We start from the raw sequence: 25,042 nt of genomic DNA, 5'->3' as shown, positions 1-25,042 counted from the left end.
CCAGGTGGGTGGACCAATGACACAATCCATGTGTCATTCACACATGGATTGCTTTTCACAGGTATTTGACAGGTGTTGCAAAGGTAATATGTCACCTCCTCAACACCTGTTTTAACCCTCTACATGCTGCATTACCCCCCACCACAACTATGTGCAGTATACATGGTTGTAGTAAAGTTTCAGCACAGACCCTTTTTATTTGATTTAGTTGTATTTGAGCAGTAGTGCAGGAACCTTTTTCATAATCCTTGCAAAATGAGTCGCAGAGATATGAATGGTTTCATGCTCCGGGGTGCGATGTGGACCTGTCAAATCACATGACAAATCGCACCTGTGTGAACAAGGGCTGAGGGGTTTATTCACGCTAGCTGCTGCATTACAACCTACCGAGTGTTTTTTTTTTTTTTTTAACAAACTTTATTGAAATGTCACACGGACATTTCGTAAAGTTCAATTGGCCGAAGTGCTGTAAACGCAATGGTGCATTTTCTAACCCACAGTTAGTGTGAATCTAGGCTAAAGGATTTTTTACATGTCAGAGTACATATGTGATCTATATTTTGAAATGTTCATGTGGATTACATTATATTATGTGTGGGAGACTACTCATAAAATTAAGGATAGACCATCCCAGCACAAATCCTCTATTCGCTCTCCACAATCTGAATTACCAGTTGCTAAACATTTTAAAGTATGGGCATACTGTAGCCCAGCTTAGATTCATGATAATTGATCATATTCCACGGTGGTGGAGAGGTGGAAATAGAGAATTAAAATCGATACCGAGGGAAGTGAAATGGGTTTCACAATTGGATACTATTTATCTGAAGGGGTTGAACAAAGATTATGATTTACATTTTGTTTTTGTAAAAATTGTTTTTTTATTTTTTACAGGTATCTAATATGAAGTAACCGGAGACACTTCTATTATTTGTCCCCTAAATATTAGCTGCTGTGTTTGATTACATGGTATCCTAATTTAAGTGATTCAGGTGTTGCTAAATTCCAGTCCAGGAGAAATGTGTTTATCTAAAGAGTGTACAGTATGTAAGTTTGACTTTCATGCTTGTTATATCTGATGAACAATCCTGACAGATCCGACCGAAACTGTTGTAATCTTGTGAGTTTGTAACACCCCTTTCACACTGGTGCGGACGTTAGCGGTAAAACGCTGCTAGTTTTAGCGGCGATTTTCGGCCGATAGTGTGGCGCTTTTAACCCCCGCTAGTGACCGAATTGAGGGTTAATAGCCCCCTGTGTTGCAGCAATGCCAAAGCGCTTTTGCAGGCGCTTCGGCAGCGCTGCCCATTCATTTCAATGGGCAGGGAAGGTGGAGGAGTATTGTATAAACGGCTCCCGCACTGCCTCAAAGATGCTACTTGCAGGACTTTTGTCCCATCCTGCAAGCGCACCGCCCCAGTGTGAGAGCACTTTCACACTCGGGTGGCTTGGGAGGCGCTATTTTTAGAGCTAAAACGCGCACCAGTGTGAAAGGGTCCAACTCTCTTAATAAATCTACAAGGTGCTGCAGATTGGATTTTTTTTTTTTTGTTTTTCTATGTATTGGAGTTGGGGTGATCTCCATTGTTTGCTTTGCATCTGAAGGATCTGTTTTTTTGCTGGGTGTGTGCTGCCCTGACCAGCTTATGCATTAAAAAAATTACTGTGTGTGTATATATATACACTTTGATACAGTGTAAAGTAGTGAGTGTACAGCTTGTTTAACAGTGTACATTTGCTGTCCCCTCAAAAAAACTCAACACACAGCCATTAATGTCTAAACCGCTGGCAACAAAAGTGAGTGCACCCCTAAGTGAAAATATCCAAATTGGGCCCAATTAATCAGTTTCCCTCCCTGGTGTCATGTGACTCGTTAGTGTTACAAGGTCTCAGGTGTGAATGGGGAGCAGGTGTGTTAAATTTGGTGTTATCACGCTCTCTCATACTGGTCACTTGAAGTGCAACATGGCACCTCATGGCAAAGAACTCTGAGTATCTGCAAAAACGAATTGTTGCTCTACATGAAGATGGCCTAGGCTGTAAGAAAATTGCCAAGACCCTGAAACTGGGCTGCAGCACGGTGGCCAAGACCATACAGGATTTACAAAAGGACAGGTTCCACTCAGAACAGGCCTCGCTATGGTTGACCAAAGAAGATGAGAGCATGTGCTCAGCGTCATAGCCAGAGGTTGCCTTTGGGAAATAGACATATGAGTGCTGCCAGCATTGCTGCAGAGGTTGAAGGGGTGGGGGAGGAGGGTCAGCCTGTCAGTGCTCAGACCATACGCCACACACTGCATCAAATTTGGTCTGCACGGCTGTCAACCCAGAAGGCAGTCTCCTCTTCTAAAGATGATGCACAAGAAAGCCTGCAAACAGTTTGTTGAAAACAAGCAGACTAAGGATATGGATTACTGGAACCATGTCCTGTGGTCTGATGACACCAAGATAAACTTATATGGTTCAGATGGTGTCAAGAGTTTGTGGCAGCAACCGGGTGAAGAGTTCAAAGACAGGTGTGTCTTGCCTACAGTCACGCATGGTGATGAGAGTATCATGGTCTGGGGCTGCATGAGTGCTGTCGGCTCTGGTGAGCTACAGTTCATTGAGGGAACCATGAATGCCAACATGTAGTGTGTGTCAGGGCTGACCTCAGCCCTTCCTTCTCTGAGCTGGCCGCTCAGCTGTCAGCTAAATTCCAGCACCCATCTCTCTCCACAGTTACTCAGCTGTTGATGATATCCTGCTCGTCAGACCTGCCTACTCGGGCTGTCCAGTCCAGAGGAGCTCTGCCTTCGCCTCGGTCAACATCACAGAAACGATCTCCTGCGATCCTGTTCAAGACTTGCTTTGCTGACATCCCTTCTGGCTCCAGATCCTGCTTGCTGTTCCACTCCACATTGATGCCTGACTTCTGGCTTGGTTGACTCTCCATTCCAGTTACTGAACTTTGGCTATGTTTTGACAACGTTTGTTCTTTTTACTTTTATTATTAAACAAGTGTGATTTAACTGTACTTCTGTCTTGGCCTGATTTCATGGTTTCTGACACTGTGAAATACTGAAGCCAGAGCATGATCCCCTCCCTCTGGAGACTGGGCCGCAGGGCAGTATTCCAACCTGATAACGACGCCAAACACTCCTCCAAGACGACCACTGCCTTGCTAAAGAAGCTGAGGGTAAATGTGATGGACTGGCCAAGCATGACCACACCTAAACTCTATTGAACATCTGTGGGGCATCCTCAAATGGAAGGTGGAGGAGCGCAAGGTCTCTAACATCCACCAGCTCCGTGATGTCGTCATGGAGAAGTGGAAGAGGACTCCAGTGGCAGGTTTAAGGCAGTGCTGGAAAAGAATGGTGGCCACACAAAATATTGACACAGTTTGGGCTCAATTTAGACATTTCCACTTAGGGGTGTACTCACTTTTGTTGCCAGTGGTTTAGACATTAATGGCTGTGTGTTGAGTTATTTTGAGGGGATAGCAAACTTATACTGTTATACAAGCTGTACACTCTCACTTTTTACATTGTAGCAAAGTGTAATTTCTTCAGTGCTGTCACATGAAACGATATGATAAAATATTTACAAAAATTTGAGGGGTGTACTCACTTTTGTATATATATTTTTTATTTTTGTCTAGACAGACATATATACAATATAAAGTGTGTGTATAAGTATATTGTGACAAGTTGTGGAATTTGTAGCTCATTGATGGCGCCATACAGTGAATTCACTTCATCTCAGAAGTACGTTTTCATGCGTGTGGGTTTTTTTTTTTTTTTTCTGACCACTTTTATTTAAAACAAAGCAAAAAGTTCACACTTGAATAGTACCGCACACAGGGGGTTCTCCCCTTCAATGCAATAAAACCTAGAATTCAGACTTGTGGCTCTCTTTTGCAGCTTCACTGCTCAGGACCCAAGTCTTGGTCCTCCAGACCATCAATCACAACGTTCCAGTGCTCGTGCACGAAACGTTGTGCCTTTTGTCAGCTTGACAGTTTCTCCTGCAGCTCGCACCTGCTACATCCTCACAGGCTTGGCCTTTGTCTGTCCTGACCTGGACAGTACAGTGTGATGTGTCTAGCTCTGACATAAACCCAGCACACACCTGCATCATCAGCTGCCTGCTTCCCAGAAAACCTGGCTCGGACCGCCAATTTAAAGAGTGACACGGGCTCGTCCTATCACGCGTGTGTGTGTGTGTGTGTGTGTGTACACACACAGCCCTCAAATTTTCCACTCACATTTGGTGAGTGAAAATAAGCTGAAGGCGAGTGTTCTGGCTTGGCTCTGGCGGGGAGGCAGGTCGACTCAGCTTGGGCAGAGGGGAGGGTCCGCTTGGTTTGGGCATGCGGTGGGTCCACTCGGCTCAGACAGGGGGCCGGGGGGACGGAAGGGTGGGTTAGGTCCACTCAACTCGGGCAGGAAGGGAGGGCGAGCCAATAGCTTGGTGAACACTGCGTGGCCACTTAAAGGTACCTTGCAAGGAGGGGAAGAGGATCCTGCCAGCTCCCTGGCAGAAGCTCCTTCTTATCCATGCTGGCAGGGGTGGGTAAGTTGTAGCTGCTCTTTTGCAGCAGCCCCTCTTTCGGAGAATGTGTGGGGAAGAGAGCTCTGTACTAGAATGGGGGAAGGGGAGTGAGCTCTGTACCGGGTGAGAACTTGGGAGTACACCGCACATCCCGTGAGCCTTGCACTCTGTACGTAGCACATCCCGTGAGCCTTGCACTCTGTACGTAGCGCACCCCTCAACCTTGCTCTCTGTACGTAGCGCACCCCTCAACCTTGCTCTCTGTACGTAGCGCACCCCTCAACCTTGCTCTCTGTATGTAGCGCATATTTACTTAACAAGGCAGTAATGATGTGCACAGTGCCTATAGTAGCCAATCATATTTTATTTATCACAGTCAAAACAAGGAAATCTGCTTTATGTTTGTTGTTGTTAATATTTATTTTTAATTCTGCATAAAACATTTAACTGTGTCCTTTCATGAGATAATTTACAAGGGCTGGTGGTGAGTAACTCTTAAAGGGGTTGTAAACCCTCGTGTTTTTTTTCACCTTGATGCATAGAACTTCTGACAATGACTGGCCCCCTAGACACCCCCCCCCGTTTTACTCATCTGAGCCCGTTCGTTCCCTCAGCTGAGACGCACTCACCTTCTTTGCCCGGGGTTCTCGGCTTTTGATTGGATAGATTGATAGCAGCGCAGCCATTGGCCCCCCGCTGCTGTCAATCAAAACCAATGACGTGGGTGCCAGGGGGCAGGGCCATGTCCAGCATTCTGTGTCTATGCACGCAAATGCTGGACTTGGGAGTGCACCCACAAGGTAACCACCAGGGAGATGGCTTCTCCCAGGGGGTTTACCGATGCAAGGATTAGCCGTGATCGCTGCCGGGGGACCCCAGAAGACTAGGTTCAGAGCCACACTGTGCAAAACGAACTGCACAATGTAGGTAATTATGATATGTTGGGGTTTTTTTTTTGTTTATTATTTAAAAAAAAAAAAAAAAAAGGTTTACAATCACATTTAAGGCCTGGCTAATATATAGCATTAATTTTTGGTTTATATTTCCGGCCAGGGCAAAAGGAAGCAGCAGTGCATGAACTTGATTATTATTATTTTTTTTTTTTTTTTTTATTATTATTATTCTCATCTATCTGTAGGCAGAACACAGCTCTTTTGTAGTATGAATTCTCTCCAGGGCAGTCCTATTTTCACAGCAGGAAGTAAAACGTTAGGTCTTCGTAATCGTTTCACTGAGTTTAGCAGGTTGCTCTTACGTTTTAATGACACTTAATGACACTAGAATTTTTTCATCATGTTTTCTGATTATTAAAGGGGCATAGACCAACTGCAACATCTACTCCTTCTATTTATCTGTAAGTTTTTAAGGCAGTTGACATAAAATGCTTTTAGTCTGAAAAATAAAACAAGAAAGAACAAAACCCCCATGGGTGGGTGGGACTTTTAAAGTGACCAGGAACAATGTATTATATCAAAAATAGTACATTTATTAGAAAACACACGTAATGAGTAAAAGACTTAAGTCAACAACGACAAAAAGTACATCAATATTGTTGCATATAAATGGTTTTGCGTAGTACGTGCAGACACAGGTAGGCTATTTGGATGAACCCAACGTTTCCGACTTGATGCCCTTCTTCAGGGATTTTTTTTTAACATCCAGAGCCCGGTGTCAGGTGAATAATGTTGCCCCCATATATAGGAGGTAGAATCCCAAGGAATGGTAGAAAAAGGCTCCTTGGGCGTGACCCCAAATTGCTCCACACAGGTCTAAATCAGATCAAATGATCCATGGAGACAACATGTCAAAGTTATCGCCGCACAACGGAGGCACATCCAGTGTTTATGAACCGGCTGAAAGAGTATACAGTATTTTTCCAGCCTAGGCAGTATACCTCCAGTGGATGTAACGCCGTATGGTGTGTTGGTGATCGGAGCCGTCGCAGCTGCGAAGGGCATCAAGCAGGAAATGTTGGGTTCATCCAAACAGCCTACCTGTGTCTGCATGTACTACGCAAAACCATTTATATGCAACAATATTGATGTACTTTTTGTCGTTGTTGACTTAAGTCTTTTACTCATTACGTGTGTTTTCTAATAAATGTACTATTTTTGATATAATACATTGTTCCTGGTCACTTTAAAAGTCCCACCCACCCATTGGGGGTTTTGTTCTTTTGTTCTGGGATGTGGTGACCTAGACCTTATGACTCCATGGATCTTGGAACTCCTTTTTTTTTTTTTTTTTTTTTTTTTCGAAAAATAAAACAGAGAAGCAGTGATGACAGGAAAATGCATATTAGTTTCAGTATTTTCATAAGCCTCATTAGTGAAGAAATATGCCTTATAATTATTAGCGTTCTTTCATCAATGTTCTTTATAAATAATGCATTTGATATGCTTAATCCATGTATCTCCACGTGGTGTCAAGTGTACTACTACAGACACTGAGGGAGATTTACTAAAACTGGAGCGTGCAGAATCTGGTGCAGCTCTGCATAGAAGCCAATCAGCTTCCAGGTTTAATTGTCAAAGCTTAATTGAGCAAGCTGATGCTAGAAGCTGATTGACTCCCGTGCATAGCTGCTCCAGATCCCGAGTGCTCCAGTTTTAGTTAATCTCCCCCTATATTTCAACTGCTTATATCCATATTACTGAAAATATTCCACTTTTTTTTTCGGGGGGGGTGGGGATATCCCTAATTTGGAAATGGTGATGTGTACATTTTCAGTTTTATGTTTTGGTGCAGAAAAACCATAGTATTATTACTATGATAATTTGTTTGTACCTGTGTTGAGTTGAGTTACACATGTTGAGTGTTTATTACCCCAACATTTCATATTCCTGATATGCTAAAAAGTATCCTTTTTCTTTTTGCATTTCTTCCTTCGTGTGATATTCCAGGTAATTCTCCCAATCCTCCTGCTTTCCTATTTCACACTAACCAGGCTAAGCATAGAAGCACATCCTTCCCAGTGTGGTCTGACTATCTTAGGAGTGCAGTCTGCCTGTCCGCCAATGGCCAAGACTTGTGCTGACCCCCCCCACACACACACACACAGCCATTCACTGTGAAGATCAGTGTGCTGCTGTTTCTCCACATCTAGCTCGCTCAGGTCCTTAAGCAGCTGAGAACAGATCAAGTGATCAAAAGAAAAAAAAGCGTGTGTGTATGTGTGTGTATATATATATATATATATATATATATATATATATATATATATATATATATATATATATATATATATATGTGTATATATATATATATATATATATATATATGTATATGTATGTGTGTCAGGGCTCAGCCCTTCCTTCTCTGAGCTGGCCGCTCAGCTGTCGGCTAATTGCCAGCTCCCGTCTCTCTCCCCAGTTACCCAGCTGTTGTTGATTCTGCTCGTCAGTCCTGCCTACTTAAATTCATCCAGCTCACTTGATCTCTGCCTTCACCTTTGTCAACATCACAGTGATTTTCTCCTGCGTTCCTGTTGAAGACTTGGCTGACGTTCCTTCTGGCTCCTGATCCTGCTTGCTGTACTACTATGTTTATCTCTGGCTATGACATTTGCTTGGCTGACTACCCGATTCAGTTACTGAACTCTGCTTTTTTTTTGACTACGCTTACTCTGTTTAATAATATTATTATTCTGATATATATATATATAAATTATTATAGTTCTAGTGCTCATAAGTTTACATACCCTGGCAGAATTTGATTTCTTGGCAAATTTTAAAGATAATATGAATAACACGAAAACTTCTTTCACTCATTGGTGTTTGGCTGAAGCCATTTATTATCAATCAACTGTGTTTACTCTTTTTGAATCATAATTACAACAGAAACTACCCAAATGACCCTGATCAAAAGTTTACATACCCCAGTTTTTAATACATGACAGCTTGAAGTCTTTTGTGGTATTTGTGGATGAGGCTCTTTATCTTAGATGGTAAAGCTGCCCATTCCTCTTGGCAAAAAGCCTCCAGTTCCTGTAAATTCTTGGGCTGTCTTGCATGACCTGCATGTTTGATATCTCCCCAGAGTGGCTCAATGATTTTGAGGTCAGGAGACTGAGATGGCCACTCCAAAACCTTCACTTTATTCTGCTGTAGCCAATGACCGGTCAACTTGGCCTTGTGCTTTTTATCATTGTCATTTTGGAATGTCCAAGTACGTCCCATGCACAGCTTCCTGGCTGATGAATGCAAATGTTCCTCAATTATTTTTTAATAACATACTGCATTCATCTTGCCATCAATTTTGACCACATTTCCTGTGCCTTTTGTAGCTCACACATCCCCAAAACATCAGCATACACCTCCATGTTTCACAGTAGGAATGGTTTACCTTTCATCATAGGCCTTGTTGACTCCTCTCCAAATGTAGCATTTATGGTTGTGGCCAAAAAGCTCAATTTTGGTCTCATCACTCCAAATGACTTTGTGCCAGAAGGTTTGAGGCTTGTCTCCGTGCTGTTTGGCGAATTGTAAGCAGAATACTTTGTGGTCTTCTGGTGACAACACCATGCAGCTTATCTTTCTTCACGTGCCTTCTTATTGGGCACCTTGAAACAGCCACACCACGTTTTCAGAAAGTCCTGTATTTCACCTGAAGTTATTTGTGGGTTTTTCTTTGCATCCCAAAAATTTTCCTGGCAGTTGTGGCTGAAATTCTAGTTGGTCTGCCTGACCTTATTTTGGTTTCAACAGAACCCCGCATTTTACACTTCATTCTTCTTCTTTTTGAGTTTGAACGCTGTTTGGCATTCTCAATTCCTTGGATATCTTTTTATATCCCTTTTCCTGTTTTATACAGTTCAACGACGACCTTTTTCCTGCAGATCCTTTGACAATTCTTTTGCTTTCCCCATGACTCAGCATCCAGAAACATCTATATACTATAGTGTGGACTCTATAACTTTCCTACAGACTAAATAAAATACACTGATTTAGGTTATTTTTACCAAATAAATGTAGCAGAATACATTTTGGGCTAAATTTATTAAGAACAATTATTTATTTGCAAAATTATAAAATCAAAATAAAGAAAGTGTTTTTTTTTTTTTTTTTTTTGTTTTTGTTTTTTTCAAAATTTTCAGTCCTTTTTTCGTTTATTTAGCAAAAAAATTAAAACTTTTGTATTAAATGCCACCAAAAGAAAGCTCTATTTGTGTGAACAAAATGATAAAAATTTTGTTTGTTACAGTGCTGCATGACCACGCGTTCAAAATGCTCAAAGCTAAAAATTGGCCTGGACAGGAAGGGGTAGAAGTGCCCTGTATTGAAGTGGTTAACTACAGGGAGTTTTGTTTTTAGTAAACCTTATTCGCCCTCCCTTCTCAACAAGTAGGAAGCGTTGGGACTATAATTGCCACATCACCTAATTCCCTTGTAAACCCTATGGAATTGAATGTTTGTAAACCATTTCAGAATGTTCAGTAAAGTTATGAAAGCAAATTCAATGCCTCATTGTCCATGTATGCAAAACAAGCAAGTGTTGTGTTGTAACCACTTGACAACTGGGCACTTGAACCCCCTTCCTAACGAGACAGATTTTCAGCTTTCTGTGCTCTCACATTTTGAATGACAATTACTCAGTCATACAATACTGTACCCATATGAAATTTTTGTCCTTTTTTTCACACAAGTAGAGCTTTCTTTTGGTGGTATTTAAACACCGTTTGAGTTTTTATTTTTGCGCTATAAAGAAAAAAAGACTGAAAATTCGGTAAAAAAATGAATTTTTCTTTGTTTCTGTTATAAAATTTAGCAAATTCGTAATTTTTCTTCGTAAATTTTGGCCAAAATTTGTAATGTTACATATCTTTGGTAAAAAGTACAAATTGGTGTATATCTGGTCTTTGTGAAAGTTATAGAGTCCAAAAGCTGTGGTGCCAATATCTGAAAATTAATCACACCTGAAGTACTGACGGCCTATCTAATTTCTTGAGACCCTAACATGCCAGAAAAGTACAAATAGCCCCCAAATGACCCTTTTTTTTGGAAAGAAGACATTCCAAGGTATTTAGAAAGATGCATGGTGAGTTTTTTGAAGTTGTCATTTTTTTCCCACAATTCATATTAGGTTATTTCTCACACACAGCATATGCATACCACAAATTGCACCCCAAAACACATTCTGCTATTACTCCCGAGTAAGGCGATACCACATTTGTGAGACTTTTACACAGCGTGGCCACATAGAGGCCCAACATGCAGGGAGCACCTTCAGGCATTCTGGAGCACCCAGCCCAATTCTGACATTTCTCTCCTACATGTAAAAATCATCATTTATTTGCTAGAAAATTTACATAGAACCCCAAAACATATGTTTTTTTTAGCAAAGACCCTAGAGAATACAATGGCGGTTGTTGCAACTTTTTATCTCGCACGGTATTTGCGCAGCAATTTTTTTAGCGCTTTTTTTGGGGAAAAAAAACAGTTTTGTGCTTGTTATATTCTTAATATCTCTAAATTTTAATTGGCTTTATTAAAAAGAATATGCATTCTCTAAAATTGTGTGAATGATAGACTTTGAGCTAATGACATTCAGATGGCGACTCAATGACGGAGACTGCAAGTCAAGACCCTGTCAGAAATTGATGGATTTTGTAAATAATATATGTATGGTTTCAAAATATTCCTATGTAACATATACTCTGTTTGATATATGCGTTTTTGTTTTAAGTGGTCTGATGTATAGTCTGAACGTCTCTCTCACACATATCTTGTTTCATGAAGAGAAGGTTTGTGTAAGAGGAACCAGATGTTGCTCTCTGTTAGCCCCCACTCTAAGGAAGGAGGAGAAAGGGGAGTGTATGGGAGGGATTTGTGTTTGGGAACGAATTTGAAAGACTGAGTTCATATATTCAGAGGGAAAACAGTTTCCCTTCTCTTGCTACTTCCTGCTTCTAAGCCAGACACATCTCCCTCTTCAAGACACACAGCTCGCTCTCTCTCTTCTATGCATACAGCATTTCTTCCAGGACACAAGAAGTTAAACGGCCATCTTTAAAAAGCCAAGACAAAGGAAAGCACATGACTTTAAGAACTCTTTTCAGATCTTTGAAACAAATGAACTATATTTGAACATTTTTTGCATATATGAAACAACACTAATTCTGAATATGAATGTACTATTTTTGTAAGTATTTTCCAAGTTTTTATGTGTGTACAATAAAACACACAGTTTGATTTAAGCTGACTCAAGCAGACATAATTCCTAAATTCGTCTCACGAGCAATCATCATTATTGAAAGCTTTTTATACAATATTAAGCCATTTATTACAGTGCTTAAACAAAACAGTAAAGTTAGCCCAATGTTTTGGCATAATGTGAAAGATGAAGTTATGCCGAGTAAACAGATACCTAACATGTCACCCTTCAAAAATGCACACGCTTGTGGAATGGCGCCAAACTTCACTACTTAAAAATCCCCATTTAACACTTTTTACTGGTTACATGTTTTGAGTTACAGAGGAGGTCTAGGGCCAAAATTATTGCTCTCGCTCTAAAGTTTGCAGTGATACCTCACATGTTTGAACACCGTTTTCATATGTGAGCGGGACTTACGTGTGCGTTCACTTCTGAATGCGAGCACACGGACAGGGGTGCTTTTAAAAAAATTTTTTTTTTTATTGTTCATTTTACTTTATTATTTATTTACAAGGAATGTAAACATCCCTTGTAATAGGAATATGGCATGACAGGTCCTCTTTACAGTGAGATATGGGGTCAATAAGACCCCATATCTCACCTATAGGCTGAGAAGCCTGAAATTAGAAAAAAAAAAACTATCCTGGCTTCGATTGTAGCAGTCGGTAGAAGCACCGGAGGGCGATGGGAAGTGGGGGACGTCCCCTCTTGCCTCCCGTAAGAACGATCAAGCAGGGGAACAGCTGCTATGATCGTTCTTATGGTGTAGGTAATCGCCGGTTGAAAAAGCTGATATCTGAATGATGTCTGTAGCTGCAAGCATCATTCAGATATTCCCGCACAAAGTCAAGGACGTCATGACATTACGCCGGTTTGTTTACATGTGATCGCTCCGTCATTTGACGGAGCGATCACATGGTAAACGGCCGCGGTCCCCTGGACCCGGCGGTCACGGATGTTTTCGGGTGCACACACCAGGGGACGTGCGAGAGCGGGATTCTGGGAGAACGTCCATGGACTCCCTCCCAGAATAAGCCGACCGCGCTGTAGCCGTCTTTCGGCTATGGCCCGGTCGGCAAGTGGTTAAAAGGAATTGCAGTGAACAGCCAAGGAACATGCAATGTACAGAGAGGAAAGTGCAAAACTCAAGAAATACCTTTTGGCAGCAAATCTTGATTTAGTTTTAGTCTTATGCCGCGTACACACGATCGGGATTTTGGTCGGAAAAAGATATGGCTTTTCCGACAGGATTCCGCTCAAGTTTGCCTTACATACACACGGTCACACAAAAGTTTGCTGAACTTTCGACCGTCAAGAACGCGGTAACCTACAACACTACGACGAGCCGAGAAAATGAAGTTCAATGCTTTCGAGCATGCGTAGGAATTTTGTGCGTCGGAATTGCTACAGACGATTGCATTTTCGGATAGGAACTTTTTCCGACCGAAAAATTGAGAATATGCTCTCAATCTTTTGTTGGCTGGAATTCGGCCAGCAAAAGTTCGATGGATCATACACACGGTCGCGTTTTCCGACCAAAAGCTCTCATCGGTCTTTTGCTGGCCGAATTTCCGATCGTGTGTACGTGGCATAAGTCTTAGGACTAAAATGGCATTTTAGTTTGTCCCATTTTAGTCTTCTGCAATTGTTTTAGTCGTATTTAGTCGACTAAAATGTCCAGTACATTTTAGTTGAAAAAAACGAATTTTTGTTGTCTAAAATCTAATGGGTGTAGTTAAATTGTAATACATTTAGTTAACCTTTCTTTACAATTTCTCAACTCTTATGCTGCTGGAGTGAAAAATCTAATCTGTTATTATTTATGGTATTGAGGTATGAACATGCACTACAGACCAGTGTTAATTTTGGAGTCAAATTTCAATTTAGTTTGTCAGTCTTTTGACTAAAATGCCATTTCAATTCTTAGTCGTATTTTAGTCATCTCAATTGTTTTAGTCGTATTTTAGTCGACTAAAATAGTATTCATTTAGTCGACTAAAATGTTTTAGTCAACAAAATTAACACTACAATTAACAGTACATCTGATCAACCGAGTAGTTGATGGTGGTGGTTAGGGGAAGTGGTCACCCCATTGTTGGTGTGAGTAGACTTTCATGTCTCATGGGCCTCAGATGTTCAACTAGACCTACAGAGCCCTAACTTGTAACCACAATAAATCACAGGGCCCTGCGTGAGAGTGCTCCAGGCATGTGGGGAGTTGACATGGATGTGGATCAGACGACGGAGTGAAAAGGGAGGGAAACATGAAATCGTTAAGAGGTGCCCCCTAGTCTGCTTCCTGAATGTAATGATGTGTAATGTCACTGGTTATTAAACCGGATGGGAGAGGACTATTTAACTGACCTGAGGTTTCATACAGCTACCTGGTGATTTCCTATGCTTTTACCTTATTTGTGTGCTTTATTGATGGGGTTTACCTTGCAAGCTTTCAAATAAGGTTTTAAACCTCTTAAACCACCTTTAGGGAAAGGGAGCCTTGACTGCTGGCCAGAAACATGGCACTGTGGGTGTCACCCTAAAAGGAAAGTTAAATGGCGGCTACAAAGACCTGAGGTGAGTGGGTGGAGCCTGAACTCTAGGAAAAGGCTACACTGCGACACGTCTAGCTGCTCGGAGGAGATTCAACTGTCACAAGAGTAGGGCTCTGAGGAGATTCAACTGGCACGAGAGTTGTCCTTCCCCAGCGTCCCTGTATCATTGTGGACTGGATCCTTTATCCAGATGTTGGGCTCACTGGCTCCTTCCTCTTCTTAATGATGAGACTGTCCCCTCAGTTCCTACACCTGCTAATTATCCCTGCTGCCAGGCCTTTCTCTTCCAGGGTCATTTGATGCATTTTCCCTCCATCCAGACCGAGTCCCAGCCCCTCCAGGGCCACTTCTAATAGAGCCAGACACAGGACCCCCCTCTAAAGCTACTAGCTCCACTCCTGTGCCAGTCCCTCACTCTGCCCGCATCACCCTTAGCTCTTTCTGCCACAGCAGTGCCTCTAATACAGCATCTGCCTCTATTAATGGACACCGCCTGCCCTATTCTAGGCTTCCCAGAGCACTGCCATCACATGCGAATGGACCTCGGGTGCCTGCAGCTTCTCCTGTGGCTGCCCTGGATTCTGTCAGACTCAGCTCCCTGTGCCCTGCAGGGCAGGAACTCATGTATACTGTCAGCTCTCATCCCCTCCATCATTTCACTCAGCTCCTCTCACTGCCCTGTGAGGGATCATGTTTCTGTACAGCAGGAGGCTCTCATCATTAACTTTGCATCCCTGGCTTAGCCTACATGCCAGCCAGCTCTCCTCTTCTTCAGCAACAGGTAATTTCAGTGTTGCAGCCTCCCCAAGTGACCTTGTCTCAGAATCTCTGACAGGGCTTCTGTGTCACTTGAGGCAGAAGGCTTCTTATTAAACCTGCATGTTTCTGCTCTTCGCTCAGCGCAACCTCTGACATACAGGGTCAACTCCTGGACTTGAGACTCCCTCCTAGCTCTTTCTGAAGGCAATCGTCAGTCCTTCTAATCCACTGGGCAAGTATGATTATGGGGTGGTCTGGGGCATATCAAGTGTAGCTGTTTTTTAGGGCCACTGATGCATTTTTGCAGCAGTCAAATCAGTTTTTTATTTGGGTGTCATGCCAGCTATGGTGCCTACCCCATATATGTGGGTATATAGGCACCTTCAGGTGATGGACACTGGTATACCCAATACAGGAAGTTCACTCCCTATATAACCCCTCCTCCTTTCAGGAGTACCTCAGTTTTTTCGCCAGTGTCTAAGGTGTTGTTCTGAAGAGCTCCAAAGCTGGAGGGATCCCTGCTGGATTTAAACAGTCTCCATAGACCGGATCCATCCAAAGTGCCACTGAGCTCAAGGTGAATGGTACCTGGGCCTCGTATACGAAGCACGAGGTTTTGCCTGCAACGCCTCTTTGCAGGGCTAGGCCCTAGGACTTTTTTGGTCATGCTACATTACCTAAAGTTTTTCCTGAGGGGTGCTATACAGGTCCAAGGGAGTGGAACTCCTATAATAGGGACCCGGTCTTTGAAGGTTTACTAATGCAGCCCGCCGTGATGGGTGAAGTTTGGATCTGTCTGTTACAGCTGTATTCTGCATTGAGGAAAAGGTAAGGGAAGAAGCCTAGGAACTGTAAATAGTCCACCTATGCTTTTTTTTTCTTACATAAGTAAAATGTTGTCATGCCTAAAGTCTCCACTAGAGGGAGTAATTGCATACCATCGTACGTTGCTTCTCAGTCAGCTCAGAAGTCCCAGCTAAACGGCACGTGTGTGGTTTCAGCAAGCCAGGGGGATCCTCATCCAGAACATTTCCCCCCCCCGGTGGAAGGGAGGTACAACTGTAGCTCGTATTCCCCCCCCCCCCCCATTCATATATTAAGTTTGTTTTTTTTTTTTTCCCACAGAAGTTCTTACACTTCCCACCTCCCAGCCTTCCCTTGCCTGCCCTCACTCAAGGAGCGTATCAAATGCCATCCGCGGACTAGGGCTAGCTATGCGGAGGGGAGGACGTGTGTGATTGATGGAGGGGGCGTGGCTTAAGGGCGTGGCTAAGGCACGGCTCCGTGTGCGGGACGTAAGTCCACGAGGAGCACACAGCGCAGAAGCGATGGGGACAACAGACAGACGCTTCACAGCTGGAACCTGACACACAGGACACAGGAGCGCTGGGGGCACGCACAGGCATTTCCAGTTCGGGAAATAAAATTTACACACAGCACTAAAGCTGAACTTTACTAGCGGCATTTTCTTTTGCTAGACTATTTGCTCAACGAGGTGTTCCTTTTTTACTTGGTGCCTCTGCTTTTTTGTAGTCCGAACTATGGCTCCCAAAAAAGACACCACTCCACACAGACATCCTCTCTTGAGATACAATTGGTGGTGCAGCTGCTTCTTACATTTCAGCTCCTGTATACGTGACTGAAGATGCGTTCTCTGCCCTGCAGGGCCTAGAAGGAAGATTAGTGACTTTAAAAAAAAAAAAAATCGCACCCCTATCTAAAAGGATAGGAAGCATGTTAGATCCGTCTCCCCCACCTCAGACCTCTAATCAAGAGAACAGTGGGTAGAGGATGAGGTGTTACCCTAAGGCGATCAGGAGAAAAGGCAAACCGATTACTCCTCTGCGGAGGAAACAGTGGTAGATGAACCTTTTTCAGCCTCGCAATCTGAGAGATTGCTGGTTCAAACTCTTACGGAGATGGTTCGTGCCTCTTTCAAGCTACCCCTAACGGAGTCTGCTGAAAGTTCTGTTTTTCCTTTAGGTTCCTTTAAAACCTTCACCTATTCATGTGTTTCCTGTACATACATTACTTGAAAAGCTTATTTATGCTGAATGGGATCACCCGGATAAGCATTTTCTCCCTCCAAAGAGATATACAGCACTCTATCCCATGGAGGAGAAATTCAACAAAAAAATGGAATGTACCAGCAGTGGATGCTGCAATTTCCAGTACAAATAATAGTCTAACTTTCCAGTAGACAATGCACAAATGCTTAAAGATCCCACAGATAAAGGGTTGGAATTCCTGTTAAAATACTCTTTTTCCTTGGCAGGGGCTGTTACTCAGCCTGCAGTCGCTGCAATAGGCATCTGTCAGTCCCTAAAGGTCCAGTTTAGACAGGCCCTTAAGGAGACCCCTGCAGAACAGGTCCGCGATTTGGCCAAACTACCAAGGGTGCTATGTTTTGTCATAGACGCCATGGAAGACTCTATTCACCAGGCGTCCCGCCTTGCGCTTATGCTAGTACACGTGTGTAGGACCCTGTGGTTTAAAAAAAAAAAAAAAAGAAAATCTGACTAATTTCCCTTTCATGGGGATCGACTATTTGGGGATGATTTGGACAAATGCATCCAAACGATTTCTAGTGGGAAGAGTACTCTTTTGCCAATCAAGAGAAAATGTGAACGTCCTGCATTTAAACTGACTCTTTCCCCTGCGCCAGGGGCATCCACCTCTAGGCAGTGGCGATGGCCTCCACCGTCGGACTCTAGAGGAAAGCCTCAGGGTCAGGCACAGAAGACGACCTAGGGCCGGAAATCTGCAAAGCAGAATTCTAAAGCTTTATTATGAAGAGGCGCCCCCCGCCGGAGTGGGGAGGGAAGACTTCTGCAATACTCAGAAGTCTGGCAAGAGGAAATCAGGACAGATGGGTCATCCCCATGGGGTCTCTAGGATACAAACTAGAATTTCAGGAGTTTCCGCCGTCTCGTTTTCTGAGATCAAACGTTCCCAAAGATCCAGGGAAAAAGCAATCTCTGTTTTGGGCATTAACCGATTATTGGCTCGGGGTGATCATACAGATCCCCACAGAAGAGCAAGGTTTGAGATTTTATTCAAACCTCCTTTACGGTACCAAAACCGACGGGTGATGTCAGACCCATTCTAGATCTAAAGAATCTAAATCAGCTCCTGAAGATCTGCTCCTTTCATATGGAGTCGATCAGGTCAGTAGTTTGTATCCTACAAAGAGGAGAACTTCTGGCGTCTATCAACATCAGGGATGCAGATCTGCATGTCCCTATATTTCCGGCTCACCAAAGGTTTCTGCGGTTCGAAGTACAACAGCAGCACTTTCAGTTTGTAGTCTTGCCCTTCGGGCTAGCTACAGCACCCTGGGTGCTTACAAAAAGTTCTGGCCCCACCTCTAGCCAGGTTAGAGGAGTTTTCCTTAAAAACCGTTAGAAAGGCTGGAGTACTTCGGTCTGATCATAGACGCAGTCCAGAAGAAGGCGTTCTTGCCTCAGGCAAGATCAACGCCATAAGAGAGCTGGTGCAGATGGTCAGGTCGAAAAGAGATTCCTCCATTCGCCTTTTGCATGAGGTTGTTGGGAAAGATGGTGGCTTCATTCGAAGAGGTTCCCTATGCCCAGTTCCATTCCGGACTGTTGCAAAACAGTATCCTGTCTGCTTGGAACAAAACGGTTCAAGCTCTAGATTTGCCAATGCGGCTGTCCACAAAGGTGTTCCAGAGCCTCAGTTGGTGCTCGGTATCCGGGAATCTGCAGAATTAAAAAAAACCTTCGTACCAGTTACTGGAAAGTGGTAATGACAGATGCCAACCTTTCAGGTTAGGGAGCAGTACTGGAAAAGACAACTGTCCGGGGACAGTGGTCCAGAACCGAAAAGGCCTTGCCCATCAACATGCTAGAGATTCGGCAGTGCGTCTGGCTCTGAAGCCCTGAACATTCAGGTTACGGGATTCTCCTGTCAGGATCCAGTCTGACAGTGTCACAGCTGTGGTCTATATCAAATCGCCAAGGGGGCATTAAGGGTCACGCAGCTCAGAATGGGGGACCATATTCTAGCTTGGGCAGAAAGGGATGTTCCTTGCCTATCGGCAGTCTTCATTCCAGAAATAGAGAATTGGCAGGCGGACTACGTAAGTCGCCAGCACTTGTTCCCGGCTGAGTGGTCCCTTCACCCTGACATTTTTCGAGCGGTTTGCCAAAGATGGGGGACTCCGGACGTAGATCTTCTAGCGTCCAGATTCAACATGAAGTTAGTCAACTTTGTGTCCAGGACAAGGGATCCAATTGCATGCGGAACAGATGCATTGGTGACCCCGGGGGATCAGTTCTCGCTGATCGATGCATTTCCCCCTATTCAGTTGCTTCCTCGACTTCTTTGCAGGATCAAGCTGGAAAGAAAGCCGGTAATTCTGGTAGCACCAGCATGGCCCAGAAGGTCATGGTATGCAGAAATCGTAAAGATGGCAGTAGAAGATCCATGGTCCCTTTCACTATGGTCAGACCTACATGGGGCCGATATTTAATCCTACCTTACAAACGCTAAATTGAACCGATTAGCCATTGAAACCCACATCATGAAGAAACATGGGCTATCCAGGTCAGTTATCTTTACCTTGATTAATGCAAGGAAGCCAACTTCCCAGACTATAAGAGTCTGGAGGGCATATGTTTCCTGGTGTGAATCCAAGGGTTGGCACCCACGGAGCTATATCATAGGCAGAATTCTTGCCTTTCTACAATTAGGGGTAGAGATGAAGTTGGCCTTGAGTACTATTAAAGGCCAAGTCTCAGCTTTATCAGTCTTATTTCAAAGACCGCTTGCTATGCATTCTTTAGTCCGGGGTTTTATGCAAGGGGTGATGCGGATTAATCCTCCAGTTAAATCACCTTTTGAACCCTTGGGACTTGAACTTGGTTTTGTCAGGGTTACAAAAACAGCCATTTGATCCGATACAGCATATTCCCTTAGTCCTTCTGACAAGGAAGCTAGTGTTCTTGGTTGCTATATCCTCAGCAAGGAGGGTTTCGGAATTGGCTGCTCTTTTTTGTAAAGAGCCATACTTAATTATTCATGAGGACAGAGTGGTTTTCCACCCTCGTCCAGACTTTTTGCCAAAAGTGGTCTCAGGTTTTCACTTGAACCAAAATGTTGTCCTGCCATCGTTTTTGTCAAAAACCATGTTCCAGGGAAGAGAAGTCACTACATTGTCTTGATGTGGTAAGAGTGGTCAAAGTCTAGTTAAAGACTGCTCAGATTTGGAAGACTGATGTCTAATTTATTTTGCCCAAAGGTCCTAAGAAAGGACAGGCAGCGTCGAAATCCACTGTCGCTAATTGCATTCGGCAGGTTATAATTCAGACTTATGATTTAAGGGGTAAGATTCCACCTTTTCAAGTCAAGGCGCACTCTATCAGGGCGGTTGGTGCTTCTTGGGCAGTGCGTCACCAGACCTCCATGGCTCAGATCTGTCAGGCCGTAACTTGGTCTTCAGTACATACATTCACCAAATTTTATCAGGTGGATGTAAGGAGGCATGAGGATATCGCTTTTGGCCGCAGTGTGCTGTAGGCAGCAGTATAAGTCCTCAAGTCTGGGGGTGCCCTACGGGTTGTCTCTCCCTCCCCTCAAATAGCATTGCTATGGGACGTCCCACATAGTGATTACTATGGTGCTCTGTGTCCCATGATGTACGATAAAGAAAGTAGGATTTTTATAACAGCTTGCCTGTAAAATCCTTTTGTTGGAGTACATCATGGGACACAGAGGTCCATCCCCTCTTTTAGGGTTTAGATATTTTGCTTTGCTACAAAAACTGAGGTACTCAGTTTTTACAGATAAGCTGCTTATAAAAATCCAATTTTTCTTTGTCAGTTTGCAAATAAAGAATCAAATACATTTAAAAAAATGGCACCGTGAGTTCCTTTATGTGCTGACGCTGGTGCCTTTTTGATACAGAGACAGCCGACAAATCAAAACATTGATGTTAATACTGAAGGTGAAAAATCAAAGCTTCTTCGCACTTTTGTGAACTGAAAGAATTATCCCCTTCCCTATTCAGTTATGTGGATCTCAATTGGGAGACCTACAAAATATATGGAGGGCAGTGCTGTTTTAATTTTAATACCCAGTTTTGTCTAAAAATGTCTGCCTGGAAAGAACTGAATGTCGAAATGTTAGTCTATGGTATATGTATGTTGACCTGCGTAGCTAGCTGCCAACATTATTCACTCTAACGCTGACTTTTACTCTGTATATGGTTATTACTCATGTGCCTGCATAGGCCAACTTCCTTTCAGTCACCTGCACAGAGCATCAGCGGTATACAAATGGGCAACTGCTGGCTGTTTAATGAGAGCCACTGTGAGTGGTACACCTCATGTCACTTTAAACACAACTGTTTCCTTTGCAGCGGTGCCCACCCAGCAGTCAACTCCTGAATGGGGAATATACCACCTCCCAAATCAGGTTCAAAGGTTGACCCTCCTAAAATAGAGGATGGCAGTGAATGTCCCAAGGATGTTGCACTGTCTACACCAGTACCCTTTCAGTAGGCAGGCTTTTGATCTTACAATTGGGATTTGATCAGGGGTTTTAGATCCCCTTAATGCCATCAGATGAGCCTACTATGTCTGCTAATTTAAAGTTGTCTCTACAGTTTGAATCAGCAGTAGCCGGCAAAACTGAGAAAGAATTGGACTTGGGTCGCATGGCAGGGCCATTTGGTCTGCCTCCCTAATGCTCCTTGTGGTTTTCTGCACTTGGTGCGATAATTAAAAAAGAACAAGAAAACTTTCAACTTAAACAACACTTTTCTTTCCTTGCAGGCTTGTTGGTTAACCACTTCAATACAGGTAACTCCTCCCCCCCCCCCCTTCCTGCCCAGGACAATTTTCAGCTTTCAGCGCTGTCGCACTTTGAATGACAATTGCGCAGTCGTGTAACACTGTACCCAAACTGAATTTTTTTATATTACTTTCTTTCCACAAATAGAGCTTTCTTTGGTATTTGATCACCACTGAGGTTTTCATTTTTTGCCAAACAAACTGAAAAAGGCTGACATTAAAAATGTTTTCTTTGTTTCTGTTATAAAAATTAGTTTTCTCCTTCACTGATCGGAACTGATGAGGCACCGATAGGCGGCACTGATGGCCACCGATAGGCAGCACTGCTGGACACTCATGGGCAGTACTGATGAGGTACTGACATGTTTTATTGATTGGCACTGTTGTGGGCACTGATTAGCACTTTGGGCTCTGAGAGGCCTTTCTGATGGGGCACTGACTGGCAGCTAATGGGCACTGATTGGCATTGTTTGTGGCACATCTGATGTAGCTGTGCTGGTGATCAATACGCTGATTATCAGCACAGACCCCCCCCCCCCCCCCGACAGGGAGAGCCACCAGTCAGCTCTCCCTGTCAGTCCAAACGGAGGAAAGCCGTTTACCGGCACTTTCTGGTTCACGCTGTGATTGGTCACAGCTGATTACGTGGTAAGGAGCCTCCGTCAGAGGCTGCTTACTACGATTGGAGATGCAGTTTGTCAGAGTGACACACAGCACCACTGATCGCCACGCTGCATGCCCCAGTGGGCGTGCATCGGCATGTTATCTTGCTGGACGTCATGACTGAACTGAACCACTCAATACCACCATTAACCACTTCCCGCCCGGCCTATAGCAGAATGACGGCCAGGCAGGAAGTGGTTAATGGTATTGATCAGGCGAAATCCCGGGACTAATGCTCTACTTTTGATACTGCACTAGCTTTGCTGAGTTTTGCCAATACTTCTACTCTTCTGGTAAAGGCTGACATTGAGCCTGCCTTTTGCCCCTTTCCTGTATATCTTGACTGTTCCTCCCCAACAACACAAAAGGTCCTGCCCATCCTGAGATTGACATTGTAGAGATGGTCTGTCAACTTCCTGGGGCTAAATTAGATTCTGTCCTTGGGTACATTCACAAGGGACTCTAGAAAACTCCAGTTGTAGCAGCTTCAGTCTTTTTTTTTTTGGTTCATCATCTTGTTTTCGCATTCCGCATACTTCTGCTGTGTAATGCCTTCTGTGGGTGTCTACCATGGGCTATGAAATGTATATCCGATACACGTCATTATGTACAAACTATCAGACCTATGCATGATGACTTGGAAGTGTGGTTGTCCTTGCACTCCCCTAATGGTGGTTCTTGTTTATACATGGGGGATTTGCTGAACTCTCAGCTGGGAGTTTTACATGGATGCATTCGGCCCCCATAGTTTTGACATTTTCTTCCAGGGTGACTGGTCTGTTGAACACTATTTGTTGTGTAACACGATGCTATTCGAGCTCTTTCCTATTGTGATGGTAGTGGAATTATCGGTGGAAAAATTGTGGAATAGGCGAGTGTGTTTGTTTTTATTTTTATTTATTTTTTTTTGTTGTTTTGTTTTTTTTTTGGACAGATAATAAGTCTGGTACAAGTAGTTAACTTCCTCTCTGCACTCTCTCCACCTTTGTTCTCCCTGTTGTGTTTTTCTGGTGCTTGGATGTCTTTAGTTGACTGGTTTCAGGTGTAGCTAATTCCATTGCTGATTTCTTCTTTTGTTCACAGTTTGACCACTTCTGCTGTTTGGCTTCGATGGCTGTGGGTCTTACTTGTTCAAGGTTTTGTGGACTCTTGTTTCTGACTCCTGTTGGACCTTGTCTGTGGCTCCCCTCCCAGAACTCTTGGGTAACCTGCTGGCAAATTTGGGACAAATGGGTGCCGTCACTTGACAATGGGTTCTCCCTTTTCCTTTCTGCGGGACAGGCACCTGGCTCTTTTCTTCTACCTGCAGGATAAAGATGTGGCTGGTTTAATGGTGGATACCAGTCTCTGCTGTATAGTTTTGGTTTAGACTATTCTGCTGGGAGGACATCTCCAGGGTTTTCTTATTCAGAGGGCTTTGAAGGGTTTGAAATATGTGTTGCTTCCCTTATTTTCAGCACCTGTTTTCTGTGCACATCTTAACCGGCATCCTCACCATTTTGCCCTCTGTCTGTTTCTGCATTTAGGGTCCTCATGTTTCAAAGTTGCCTTTTCTTGGGCATTCTTTGGCACTTTTAGGATTAGTGAACTTGTCGGTCGAGGACAAAGACCATAGATGCCCATGGTATGCTTTTTTTTATTTTTTATTTTTTTTGAATGAGAGATATGGCATTTAGGTAGATGGGAATCATTTCATTTTTTGCTATATGTTCATCCTCACCTTTTTGTTCTGATTTCAAATTCCCCCCAAGCATTACTTTTAGATCATCGTTGACTCTTTAGTTTATTGGGCCTCTTGCCATGCTGAATTTTGACACTGTGGGGAGAACAGTGTTCCTTTGCAGTTGGCAAAATTCATTGTCGCAGTTTTCATTGCCTTCGCTGGTTACTGGTATTACCTGAGCTGTTACGCCTCAGACAATTTGTTTTAAGTCCCTTTTATTCTTATCATTAATGTATGGGGTAACAATGTAGGACGTTAACGGTCTGTAGATTTAATCTATTCCATTAAGCATGTTATTTCTTAATAGTGTGCCATTTTGACCAATTTATCGTTTGGTCCAGCATTGTTCCTTGTCTGATTTGGGTCTGTCACACACTTTGTTCTTGCTTCTGGCTTTTGTTTGAAGCCTTTACACCGCAAGGTGAATGCCCAGGTTTCCAAATTTGTCCACAGGATTGGTGGCATTTGTTTCCTGCCACAGGGGTCTTGAGGGAGATAACCGTGTTTTATAGAGGCCTTATGGGGTTAATTTAAATAATTGGCCTAAATATGTTTAATCTTGGCCTACAATCTGGTGTTGAGCAGGTGCTGGCTGCTGTGGGATGCTCGTCAGTGTACTATTAATAATATTATTATTATTATTATACAGGCTTTGTATAGCGCCGACAGTTTACGCAGGGCTTTACAACATTAGGGCACACAGTACAATTACAATACAATTCAATACAGGAGGAATCAGAGAGCCCTGCTCGTTATAGCTTACAATCTAGGAGGGAGGGTCAAGTTATATAAAAGGGTAATAGCTGTGGGGGATGAGCTAATGAAGAAAATAGTGCAGTTGT

At 43.4% G+C, this 25,042-nt stretch overlaps 1 protein-coding gene across 3 annotated transcripts in view; it reads left to right on the top strand.

The window, feature by feature from the left end:
• The window catches only part of LDAF1 (lipid droplet assembly factor 1), a 241,716-nt gene that overhangs the window by 28,411 nt on the left and 188,263 nt on the right, over positions 1 to 25,042 (top strand). The window contains exon 2 of one of the 3 annotated variants that reach the window (XM_073591057.1): positions 895 to 1,047. The exons of the other annotated variants lie outside the window; for them this stretch is intronic. The gene's annotated coding sequence lies outside the window, so the exon portion shown is untranslated. The remainder of the gene's footprint in view (positions 1 to 894; positions 1,048 to 25,042) is intronic. 3 annotated transcript variants of the gene reach the window in all.

The sequence above is a fragment of the Aquarana catesbeiana genome, linkage group LG06, assembly GCF_042186555.1.
Source record: "Aquarana catesbeiana isolate 2022-GZ linkage group LG06, ASM4218655v1, whole genome shotgun sequence".
Lineage (NCBI taxonomy): Eukaryota > Metazoa > Chordata > Amphibia > Anura > Ranidae > Aquarana > Aquarana catesbeiana.
The sequence above is the reverse complement of the archived record's forward strand: the minus strand, read 5'-3'. Positions and strand labels throughout refer to the sequence as shown.